The sequence below is a fragment of the Pseudopipra pipra genome, chromosome W (genome assembly GCF_036250125.1).
Source record: "Pseudopipra pipra isolate bDixPip1 chromosome W, bDixPip1.hap1, whole genome shotgun sequence".
NCBI classification, from domain to species: domain Eukaryota; kingdom Metazoa; phylum Chordata; class Aves; order Passeriformes; family Pipridae; genus Pseudopipra; species Pseudopipra pipra.
The window spans coordinates 18,732,589-18,745,127 of NC_087580.1; positions in this window are offsets into that span (position 1 = coordinate 18,732,589).

Below are 12,539 nucleotides of genomic sequence, written 5' to 3' on the forward strand. Positions count from 1 at the left end.
TCCCCACTCTCCCTCCTCTTTCCCAACGTCCCCCCAGTTTCCAGACCCCCTCCGTGCTCAGCCAGGGGCTCCCAACCCCTCCCACTTAGGCTGGGGGTCGCAACCCCCCTCACACTCAGTTTTGGGGATCCCACCCCTTTTCCCTTCTCTCCCACCCCTTTCTGATCATCCCATCAAACCACAGCTTCCCCGTGCTCTGCTCTGGGGGTCCCACCCCCTCAACCGCTCAGCTGAAGGGGTCCCACCCCCTTTTCCCACCTTTTCTCCCCTTTCCCCTCCCTTTTCCCTGTCATCCCCTGTTGCCGGGGGGAGTGGAAGGCTTAGACAAAGTTCATTAAAGAAGTCCTGCCCTTGAGTCCCGAGGTGCAGAAAGGACTCCCTGGCTTTCTAAACTCCTGCTCAGAGAGGAGCCTGGGGGCGGCTGGATCCAATCTCAGTCCTGGATTATGCCAAGGGTTGGAATTTAAGGAATTACAGAGCTGTGATTGAACCACTTTTGTCCTGCAGGTTTTAATGATGGAAAATCAGATATATTGATATAAAATGAACTCATCATTATCACAGATGAACAGACAAAAAATTTTAATCAGAATTATTTACTACACAATATAAACACTAAAACTACCAGTAGTACAGGATAAGTACAATATAATTGAAGGAATTATACTAAAACTGGCAAAAAATAAATGATTATTAAGTAGACATGTGATGTAACTCCCCCAGACCAAGGCTCCTGGGGAGATCTCTTTTGCTCACCCTCGAGGACTGACCTTGAGGGGGGTTCCCCAGCCAAGGGGGGAATCTCCAACCATACACCCCAAGAGGGGTTATGTTGGAAGAACCTGCCCCTGGGAAAGGGGACTGGAACTTTATAGTATAAAGTGATGGACTGACAGCCCTTGGACTCCAGGGGTTGCCTCACCATCAGGATGTTAATTCAGGGTTGAACCCAGACTGGTTCCAACATCTCCTGGCCTGGCCTGGCCTGGGCCCCTCTCAGCTCAGCACTGATACATTTGCAAATAGGGCATTGTCTTGGTCCCATTCCAGGGGGGAATGTCCTGCCACAGTGTCCCAGTGTGCCTGTAATTCCATCAGGCCCTGCAGTGTCACAATGGTCCCTTGATTCCACAACTTCCCAAATGTTTCCAGGTTCCTTTGGTTCCATGAGGCCCCCATGTCACAAAGGCCCCTGGATTCCAGGAGTTTCCACAGTGTCTCAGGGTCCCTTTTTTCCAGGAGGCCCTGCAGGCTCCCAATTGTCCCTTGATTGCAGGAGGTTCCCAAATGTCTCAGGGTTCTTTGGTTCCAGGAGGCCCTGCAGTGTCACCTTGGCCCCTTCATTCCATGCAGGCCCAGGCAGAGGAACCCCAGCACGGAGCCCCCGACCCCCGTCAGCATCTTGGGGGGCGGCGTCCGACGGCAGCTCGGGGTGGGGGGGCAGCTGGGGGCAACTGGGATATACTGGGAGAGACCAGGAGTGACTGGGGTCATCCTGGGACTGACTGGGATCATCCTGGGACTGACTGGGCCCTGTGGAACACCCTGAAAGTTCTGGAGGGGCTGTTTTAAGTGAGCTCTGGAAAACTGTCCTGGCTGTGCAGGGCAGGGAATGCTGATGTTCTGCAGGCCCCCAGCTCTGCTCTCTGGCTCCTGGTTTCCCTCGTGCTGGGCAGTTGGAGCCCAGGCAGGGGCAGCCCTACAGGAGGTTGTGGTGCTGCAGGGCCCAGGGGCTGCGCCCCGAGGAGCTCCTGCCCCAGGGGCTCAGGGACCTGGCAGTCTGTGCTGCTGGGGGCAGGATCGTGCCCCGGGCTGTGGCTCCTGGGTGCAGAGGAGGAAGGAGAAGCACAGCTTTGGTCCCCACTCTTGTGGCCGGAGGTGCAATAGGCTGGGCTGGGGGTGGTGGCCTGGCTGGTCTCTCTTTGGCCTCAGTTGTGGGGTCTGCAGGGCCAAGTTTTGCCCTGCCCTGTTTGCAGCCTGGTGCTGACCCACTGCTGGGGCCCCCGGGCAGGTGGGTGTTTCTGCACTCACACCACATGTATGTGAGGGGGCACTAAGGTGTGTTCCTGCCCCAAATCCTGTGTCTTGGACCCTGTTGGTCCTTTCCTGGAGCATCTTCTCCCAAGCTGGGTCCTTGCCTGTTCCTCCCTGGAGCACAAACCAGGCCATTTGCAGTGGGACCTGCTGGGGGACCTGCCCTGGTCCCCGTGGCTCTGCTCTCTGGGGACAGGGAGCCTTTGGGGACTCTCTCACAAGCCACCCCCACTCATGTCCTGCTGGTCACCCAGGTGGCCCTGGCAGTGCTTGGGAACATGACTGGGATGGGGGGTGTGCCCACCCGTGCCAGCAGGGAAGGGCACAAGTTCCAGGGGGGATGTCCAGGGAGACAGGACACTGCAGAGGAAGGGCCTGGGGGGTGCAGAGTGACAATAGAGAGGGGAGGGCGGATCTTTGGCATCCCCTCCTCTGCTTGCTTCAGGCTTCAAGAAGACACCACAGGAGAAATCACATGGAGAAATATTTATTGATCAAAGACTATTAAAAGCCTCAGAAACAGGGGGGAAAACGTCCTTCCTGGGGGACACCAGTCCAAGGAAACTCCTGGTTTCTGTCCAGGCAGGAGCAGGTGCCCGTGGGCTCCAGGGGGTCAATGCAGATAAAATCACTGGGGGGGCTCCTTCAGCAGCAGCATTTAATGCATTTGGACAAGCCAGGGACCATCTCCATGTCCTGCACAGAAGGGCTTCACCCTCCTCAGGATCCCTGAGTGACACAGTGACACCAAAACCCAGGAATGACAGAGCAGCTGCACCCACTAACTTGGATTTTCCCTTTTTCAAATGTCATTTAACTCACTAAATCCATCTCTTGCCTAGGAATGGTACAGCACAGTCAGGCACAGAAAGAATTTGAAGGGCCAACACCCATTTACCAATTCCAAATTTTAATGGTTGAAAGAAAGGCCCATTTTCCTTTTGCCCTGTGCCACCAACAACAGGAATCGTTTCTGACTAAATTGTCCTTTCCTCCTCTTTCAAACCCAACATGCCACTCCAGGATCTCCCAAGAAATCCATGTTCTCCCTCCCCAGTGTCCATGGAGCAGAGGTTCAGCTGGGGATGACACCTCTGGGCCCCCACACACCTTCCAAGGGCAGGAGCCTTCCTGCCTGGCCGGGAGCCCTGGGGGGAGTCCAGGCTGTGGCAGCTCCTGTTTGTCCCTTCCCCACGCACATTCCAAATCCCTGCTCTCACACTAAACCCTCCAAAGCTTTCCAAACCCAAATCCTTTCCTCTGCTCCTCTCTCACTGGGACCATTTCTGCCTCCTTCCCCTGCAGTTGGAGGAACCTCCCCAGCTGCTGCTGCTCCCTGGCATCAAACCACACCTTCCCAAACCCTGACTATTGCTCAGTTCAAAGAACAAATCTAGAGATTTCAGTTCACTTCTCTTTTCTCTGACAAAACAACAGCAACTGAAAAAACGTATTATAATCCACAAACTGAATCTCTAATTCACTAATCACTAATTGGATATCGGCACAATTAACACAAATCCAACCCCTGCAAACACTAAAGCTGACACTAAAGAATGCTCTGAACACACAATCCCAGCTTAACAGCTGCTGTGGCAATTTACCTTCCTTCAAATATTTAATGTGCACCAAATGCTTTAAAATGCACCCAAGAACAAACTACTGCATTTAACACTCTACAACAAGTGAATTTTTTCTTTTTTATATCTATTATGGGCATCCCCGAGTCAGACAGGATTCTAATACTATAACACACACTCCCAGTAACACACACTCCCCAAACACTTCACTTTCTCCAGCACTGACCATTGGCTTTGACAAACACAGTTCCCTGAGCAAAGCCCTCCCCAAAGCAGCTCTATGGGCAAGAGCTCTGTGTGTGACTGATCTGTGGGCAAAGCACACCTGGGGCCTGGAACCCACCCCCTGACCCACACCTGGGGCCTGGAACCCACCCCCTGAACCACACCTGGGGCCTGGAACCCACCCCCTGACCCACACCTGGGGCCTGGAACCCACCCCCTGACCCACACCTGGGGCCTGGAACCCACCCCCTGAACCACACCTGGGGCCTGGAACCCACCCCCTGAACCACACCTGGGGCCTGGAACCCACCCCCTGACCCACACCTGGGGCCTGGAACCCACCCCTTTCACTCAGTCAGTAGGGATTTCTTCTCATAAGCCAAATATCACACTCCTCCTTTTACAGTTCTAGCATCACTTTCACAACCCAATTCTATTCTATTCTGTTCTAGAGCTCCATTTCTAGGATGCTTAGGTATACCTTTTCTATGCTCAGCAATGCCTTAATAAAATTCCAGGGATCTTGCTTTGAACTCACCAGATCCAGGGACTGAGATCTCCCAGAAGAATATTTTCACTGCTCGCTGGAGTCCTCAGGGTCCCGGAATCCCTGGAGGGTCGACAGCATTGTCCCACCTGGCTCACCAAGAATTGTCCCTGAAAAGCGTTGGGAAGAAATGAAACCCTCCAACGCCCCTGGGAAGTGTTGGTGAGCCAGGCACTGCTTTGTTCTGGCTCCCAGAGACAGGGAGCCAATCATTCCAGCCCCACCTGTCCCTTTCCAGACTTTTCACACATTTCTACATTTGAACAAACAAACAAATTCATGTTCATTGCTTCTAATTTACCCCAATTAATGAACTAATGAATTCTCTTCATTAATTAAGACTCTAATTAGTAGTCTATCCTTAACTGGCTAATTTGGTCCACCTTCTTTGGTCCTCTTAGCACTCCTCCTCAGACACAGAGTCTCCAACTCTCAGGCTGCAATGTCTTTGTTAATCCCCTTTGGACCTTCTGGTTCCTCCAACAGGTCCTTGAAGGACCAGGAATTTAAGATCCCAGATGTCCAATCTTCAGCTCCCTCGGGCTTTGTTTATGGAAGCTCATCAGAGCCAGTGCAGAGAAACTCCAAGTTTGGGTGCTTTAAAGATCAAAGCGACAAGAGCCCGTGAAAAGAAACCCGGTCAACTGCTGCCACTGACGAAAATTTTGGGCAAGTTGGATCATTTCCAACAAGACCAACCCCCACCGCGGGGGGGACCCCGCATCCCCCCGCCCACCGCCGGGGCTCTGCCGGGAACCGCCACCGGGACACCCCCAAAACCAAATCACCTCCCGCGGACCCCCCCCGATCCCCACCAGGGGCATTTGCGGCTCAGCTTTGGAGTCCTTCCAGCTCCAAATATCTTCCCCTGCAAAGAACCCCCTTTCCTGCAGCCCCACCCCCAAAGCAGTGCTCAGCCAATCCGAGCGCGCAGCGCTGATGACTCATCAGTTGCCAGCCAGACCCGCAGCGCCCAGCGCTCCCCCCGGACCCCCCCAGGGTCCCCCCTCGGCCCCAGCGCCCCCCGGGACGGGAATTTGGGCAAAGGGGAGGTGGGGGGTGCCCAGGCCGGGCCCCCCCGCGCCGTCCCGGCCGTGGCGGCTGCGGCGGGGGCCGAGTGCGGGCGGGAGCGGCCAAGAGCCCAGCGCTGCCCCATCCCGACCTGCCCCAGCTCCCACGGGAATGGGAGGAGTGGGAATAGGAGGGGAGGAGAAAGAGAAGGAGGGAGAGGAGGAGGGAGAGGGGGAGGAGGGGAAGGAGGAGGAGGAGAAAGAACGCACGTGGATGCACGGCCCGCTGTATCCGCAGCCCCCGCGTCCCGGGAGCATCGCCCCCCGCATCCCGCAGGTGACCGGGGAGGGGGAGCTCGCCCCAAATATCTTGAGGCACTCTGGCATTTTTTTTTGGGGGGACGGGGGGATGTTTGGATCTTGCAGGACCCCAAAGCTGAGCCACAAATGCCCCTTGGGGGGATATTGGGGATCCCCGGGAGGTGTTTTTTGGGGTCCCGGGGTGGGTTCCCGGCACAGCCCCGACGATGAGCAGGGGGATGTTGGGTCCCCGGAGCCACGTGGCGATCGCCGGATACCGGCGGGGAGTGGGGGGGACACGGGACAAACCCACCGGCTTTGGGGACCCCTGGGACAGGCGGGGGTTGGAATCTGAAACTGGGGCCCGGAGAGGGGGAGCTCCCGGCAGTCTGGAGAGGAGGGGGGAGCAGCGAGGGCGGTGGGGGGAGCCGGGACCCCCGGCAGCCTGGAGAGAGGGCTGGACACCTTGGGATCGCCAGCACCTCAAAGGCGAGAGTCAGGGGAGAAGGGACCCTGGGACCCCGAAACCCCCCGACCACCCTAAAAGGGACCCCGGAGAGGGGAGCCCCCGGGACCCCCGGGACCCCCAGCAGCCCAGAGAAGGGGGATCCCCAGAATGGCAAAGTGAGGAGCCCATAAAGGAAGGACCCCTGGGATTCCCGGGATCTCCGGCAGCCCAGAGAGGGTGGGAACCCTGGAGAGGGGGTTCCCCAATGCATGTGAGACCTCCAGCAGCCCACCCAGGAGGGACCCCAGAACCCCAAAGTGGATGGACCAGCGAGGGGGAACTCCACTGCTGAGAGGGTTGTTTTGGGCTGAATCTTGGTGGTTTGGAGGTTTTCTTGGCCAGAAGCCGCCCAGTAACATCTAGAGATGGCCTTGGGCAGGAGGAACCCCCAGCCAAAGCACTCATCCTTTGTTTTTCCCCACACAGCAGGATTTCTCCTTCCCAAAGCTTGGCCGAATAGAGGAGGAGGCTGCGAGGAAGAGGAAGATGCCCCAGGACCCCCAGGCAGGTGAGGAGGAAGTCAGTGCCCCTTTGCCCTGTCTTGTCCTGTATCTCCCAGCTGAGCATCGCCCCCGGCTGCAGGACAACCCCGCTGCCGCCACCGTCCTGCCGGGGCCGGAGTTGGGGGGATGTCCTTGGCCTTCCCTCTGGGCCGGAGGCAAATCCCCTCCCTGTCCTTCTTCCCTCCTGCCCCAGGCCCCGAGATGAGGACGGAGAGCCCGGAGGACAAATCCCCCCGGCAGAGCCTGGTGGGAGAGGCAGTTTTGAAGGGCTCCACGGCGCAGGAAGGCAGCGGGGAGGGAAAGCCACGAAGGTACCCCAGGAGGAGGGTCTCCAAAGGCAGCCCAGGGTGCTCTGAGGAGGAAAGACCCACCCTGTGCCAGGAAGGCAACGAGAGCTTGAGCCAGAGCCCTGACCTGGATGTCCATGAGCAGCCTCACACCAGGAAAAAGCCCTTCAAGTGCTTGGACTGTTGGAAGAGCTTCAGCCAGAGCTCCCACCTGATCTGCCACCAGCGCACCCACACTGGGGAACGGCCCTACATGTGTGGGGAATGTGGGAAGAGCTTCATCTGCAGCTCCAACCTGATCTGCCACCAGCGCACCCACACTGGAGAACGGCCCTACAAGTGCTTGGAATGCAAGAAGAGGTTTCAGACCAGCGGGAATCTCCTCCTGCATGAGCGGACACACACAGGGGAGAGGCCCTTCCTCTGCACCCACTGTGGGAAGGGCTTCATCCAGAACTCCCACCTCGTCACCCACTGGCACATCCACAGCGGGAACAGGCCCTACAAGTGTGGGGAGTGTGGGAAGAGCTTCAGCCAGAGCTCTGCCTTGACCTCACACCAACGGACCCACCAGTAAGGGAAGCCCTAAAGGTGCCTTGACTGTGGGAAGAGCTTTGTCTGCTGCTCCAACTCCATCACCCACTGGAGGAGTGATGTCTTCCCACATTGGGAAGACACCTGGCTGGTGGTCTCCACATCCTCCTGGTTCCCCACAGGCACCTGGGTGAACACAGTGGGAGAAACATCCATGGGGTCACAAACTGACCTGGAAAATTCAGTGGGAAGAGCTGATTTGTTGAATTTAAAACAAAGACATTCAACAAAGACATCTAAAGCCCCACCATTTTACTGGCATTTGGGGTCATTTGGAGATCCAGGGGAATATTTGGGAGGATTTGGAGTTTCTGGTGGGATGTGGGGGAGATTACCCCAAAAATGGGGGTTCCCAGGCCGGGCAAACAGGACCACATTGTCGTAGTTGTGCCAGCAGTTCATGTCCCCTGATCCTGTCTGTTCTCCAGGAACTCCCCTTGGCTGTTCCAGGGCCTGGCCTGGGTCTCCCCACACGGGGTGTCCCCCCCAGGTGCCCAAATCTCTGCTGAAGTGCCTGAGCTGCTCCCAGTTGGAGATGTACCCGGGCAGGAACCTCTCCCGGTCGGGGCCGTTCACTCGGCTTTTCCCAGGACCTGGAACAGCCCTGGGTGTGCAGGGACACAGGGCAGGGGGTGCCCCCCCAGCAGCCCTCAGCCCCCCCAGCAGGTTGGGAGCTCAGGGGGCCACCCCGGACCCCCCTTTCCCACCCCCCTCTGCCCCACAGCTGCTGCAGCACCAGTTACTGAGTGGGGGAGTCCCCCCATCAGCCCCCCAGGGACGGACAGGGGGCTTGGGCACCTGTGCACAATCGTCACCAGAGCAAGCACACAAAGGGTTACAGAAGCAGTGGACATTCCCAGGGTGGATCTGCCCCCTCCCAGAGCCCCAGGGAACCGCTCCAGGGCTCAAGTGATGGGGGGCAGGGGAGACCCATGTGGGAACTCCCTGCCCTCTGTCCCCCTGCCCACTGTCCAACACCCCTTTTCTCCCCTCTCCCACCCCTTTCCCATCATCCCCACCGTCCCCAGCTCCCCCCCAGCTCGGTTTGGGGGTGTTTCTTCCCCCTGTCCTGCTCAGTTTCACAGTCTCAGCCCCCTCCTCGCTCACTTTGGAGGTCCCAGCCCCCCTTTTCTCCCGTTCTCCCCCCTTTTCCCATTGTCCCCTGAAAGGCAGCTGTTAAGTATTGGGTGCTGAAAAAGCTGCTCCATCGTGTCCATTCCAAATTAAGCCTGCATTTCTTAGGAGGGACTGGCATCCAAAGGGCAGCAAGAAGAGTCTTCTAATTCTCTTCTGCTTGATCCTCTCTGCAGCCGCCGATTTTCCCTCAAACCAGGCGGGAGAACAGGAAGAGCCCTGGTGTGGTCGGGGAGCAGCGCTGACCCCAAAGGGCTGCATTTCCCCTGCCGATCGTCCTGCTCTGCCCTCCCCCGGGGCTGGCTCTGCCTGGCGCTGGCCGGACGTGCCGGGGCTCCTCACTGAGCAAAGCCCTTGCCAAAGTTGAGGGGCAAGTGCCGAGCCCGGCTGGCCTGGGAGGAAGCGACAGCAGCGCGGGCCGAGCGGGCGGGATGGGGTCCGAGCAGCGGCGGGAAGTTGCAAACTTGGCAGCCAAGAAGTTGAACTAAAGTGAAGCAGCTCCAAAAGGCCGTGGTCTTGGCGTGGGGCGGGAGGAAGGGGAGCTCCGTGACTGCGGCCGGGGCTGGTTGGGAGCGGAGCGGCCGGGGCTGCCCCCGGGGCTCGCGGGGGCCAACGGGGAACGGACAAACGGACCAACGGACCAACGGCCCCTGCGCTTCGGCAGCAGCAGCGGCAGCAGCAGCGACTGTAGCGACGCGCTCTCGCTCTGACTCTTGTTCGGGCTCTCCTTGCTCGAGCTCTTCGTCCTCCTCTCCCTCTCCCGGTGTCCCGCTGTCCCAGTGTCCCTGTGCCGGTGTCCCATTGCCGGTGTCCCTGTGCCAGTGTCCCACTCCCGCTGTCCCTGTCCCGTTCCCGGTCCCCCCTCCCCTTGCCGGCCCGGGCCATGGCCCCGGCCGTTCCCCTGTGCCGGGCGGGGCCGCCCCGTCCCCGGCCCTGGGCGGCCCGGCGCGGTCTCGCCCTCGCCCGGCTCCCGGCGCGCCGGCTGTGGCGCTGCTGGGCGCTCCTGTGGGGCTGGCTGTGGGACGGGCTCGGCCTCGCCGCCCCTTGGCTCCGCCTGGCTCGAGCCCGGCGCCTGCCGGGGCCGGCGGGGGCCGCGGGCGCCGCGGCCGCTGCCGCCTCCTCGGCGGCTTCCCCGGCCAGAGCTCCGCCGCTCGCCAGCCCGGCCGCCGGCAGCGAGCCGCCGCTGCCCGCTGCGGCTGGGGAAGCCCGGCCCGGGCCGCTTGAGGGGCGCTCGGGGGCCGTGCCGGGCCCCGGCCCCAACGCTGACGGCCACGTCTCGCCCGCACCGAAGGCCAAGGAGCCGCTGCACGAGCGCTACCGGCTGCATTCGCTGCTGGGCAGCGGCGGCTTCGGCCGCGTCTACGCGGGGACCTGCCTGGCGGACGGAGCCCCGGTGAGTGCAGCAGGAGGAGGAGAAGGAGGAGGAGGAGGAGGGCGGGACGGGCGGCGAGCTCAACCCGCCCTTCCCCTTGGCTTGCAGGTGGCCATCAAAGCCGTGTCCCGGGATGGCATTTATTTTTTTAGAAAAATAAAAAAAAAAGGGGCAAAGGTGTGGGAACCCAAACCCAGCTTTCAGCAAAGGAAAACAAGGGCTGACAAAAACCTCGTGATCTGAAGGAGCTGGACCCTTCTCAGAAGACCTGTTAAAGTTCTACCTCATGGATCAAGCTTGGCTCCAGCAGAAATCAGAAAGGACGTTTCAGATGATTGTATCAAACCATGTCTAAACCCCTGTAATCCCTCTGTCCCCCATGTAATCCTACTAGAAGAAAAATTAACTGTTTGGAAATTGCAGTAAAAATTTGTGTAACTCCCCAATTAACATAGGTTGTCCCCTTCATTAACATACAGCCCCAGATGCCTTTACAATAGTGTTCTCGTGTTCAATAAACTATTCCAGTTCCCCATACTGGGATTGTGTCTAGCTTTTATTTTTCAGACCGCCACTCAAAGGGGCTAAAAGGGGGCTGCGACCTCCACTGAGCTGAGCCACCTCACTGCGGTTTGTCCAGTGAAGTCTCCCTTTTATTGCAATAAAAGTTTATTTTTTTTCGTCGGCTCCTCGATCTCCTGGCTATTTCTGTGTTTCCCACTGGCTGGAATTTCAGACGACCACAATCCCATGGTCTCTACAGCCCCGGCTGTCCCGCACCTTCCCATCTCCAACAAGGTCTTTGCTGTGTGTTAGGAAGAGGTGGAGCAGCACAGCGTTCCTTTGGCTTGTCAGAGGCTCCAGCCCCCTGGGCCAGGAAGTTGTCGTCACCGCTTTCCGGGAACCTGCTGGACTCTTGGTGCTTGGCTGTGTGGCTTCTCCAGCTGCCGCCAGGGCAGTTGAAGTCTCCACGAGAAGCAGGGACTGTGACCTGGAGGCTGCTTCAAGCTGCCTGTAGAGGTCTCCTCCCCATCTTGCTCCTGCTCAGGAGGCCTGGAGCAAACCCCCACAGCAGTGTGCCCATTCCCAGCCTGCCCGCCCTTTGATCCTGACCCATCAACTCCTGAGTGGCTCGCCATCCCCCCCAAGACAGAGGTCGAGACCTTCCGAGTGTCACCTCCCCGAGATCTACGGATGTCGTCTCCCTGGGCTCCTGTGAGGCCCCGCATGTGGTTGCCAGCGCATTCTTCCCTCTCCCTTATGGGCCCTGTCCAATGCAGCCCCAGGGCAGCCCGGAGGAGCCCTGTCTGGGGCTGCGCTGGGGTGACCGGGGACACGGTGGGCTCACTGGGAGCAGCCTTCCAAAGCCCCAGAGCGGCAGGATGGTGCCCAGGCTCTGCTCAGGGCTGCTTTGGGCGTGGGGCCGTCTGCGCGAGTCCTGCACGGGACCCATGTGTCCTGGCTGCCACGCCAAAGGGCTGCTTCCCCAGGCGAAGGGGACAGGGGAGTGACCCTGCGTGAGAGCCTGCACCTCTGGCAGTGACTCAGGCCCGGGGTGCCCTTTGGGTGCCCTTGGTGCCCTTTGGGCCTTGCTGGATCTGCTTGCTGCCATTTGCTGGGGCCACCCTGCACTCCCTCCCCATTCCAGGCAGACACAGGCAGGTGTTGGAATAAAATCTTTTCTTCCGTAACCAGAAGAAAACTGTTAACTATATCTACGGAACGGCGGAGGGGGTCAGACAGAAATGCACACAAATCAACAGGATTGGCAAAAATGTCCGCTTTATTAGAGGACAGACAGCTCATATGCTGCCTGCGACACACAGACATGTGGTTCTTCCCCAGGTTACATTGGATACATAAGGCAAACATACTGTCGTGTACAGTACTAATTGGATATCAGCAGGTGTCCATAAGCCTTGTTTTCCTGCCAGAACAACTCCTCCTTCACCTTGGCACAAGGCCTGCGCCATAGAAGTGGCGCAGTATTTTTTACTCTCTGCACCCAGCCATGCCAAGGGGAAGGTCTCAGAAATGCAACTGAAATTGTTCACACAATTTCTGTCCACCGACATCTACGTCTACATCTATCTCTACATCTTCCCTACATCTCTATCTACATCTTCCCCACATAAACACCCTCCCTCCCTCCCGCTGGGATAGATCCCCAAACGATCTATCCCTCCAACTGGCATAGATCCCCAAACGATCTATGCCTCAACCTGGGATAGGTCCCCAAACGACCTATCCCTCAAACAGGGATAGGTCCCCAAACGACCTATCCCTTTAATAGGCCTAAGCCAATCTTCCTGCCCCAGCCCCGGCTGCGGGAGCCTTGATCTTCATGGCAGGCCCTGGCTCAGAGCCCCCCTTCCTCTTCGCCCCGCGCCTTTCCAGCTTGGTGTCTCCGCGGTCCGTGGGCGCGGGGACGCTGCTGCCACCATC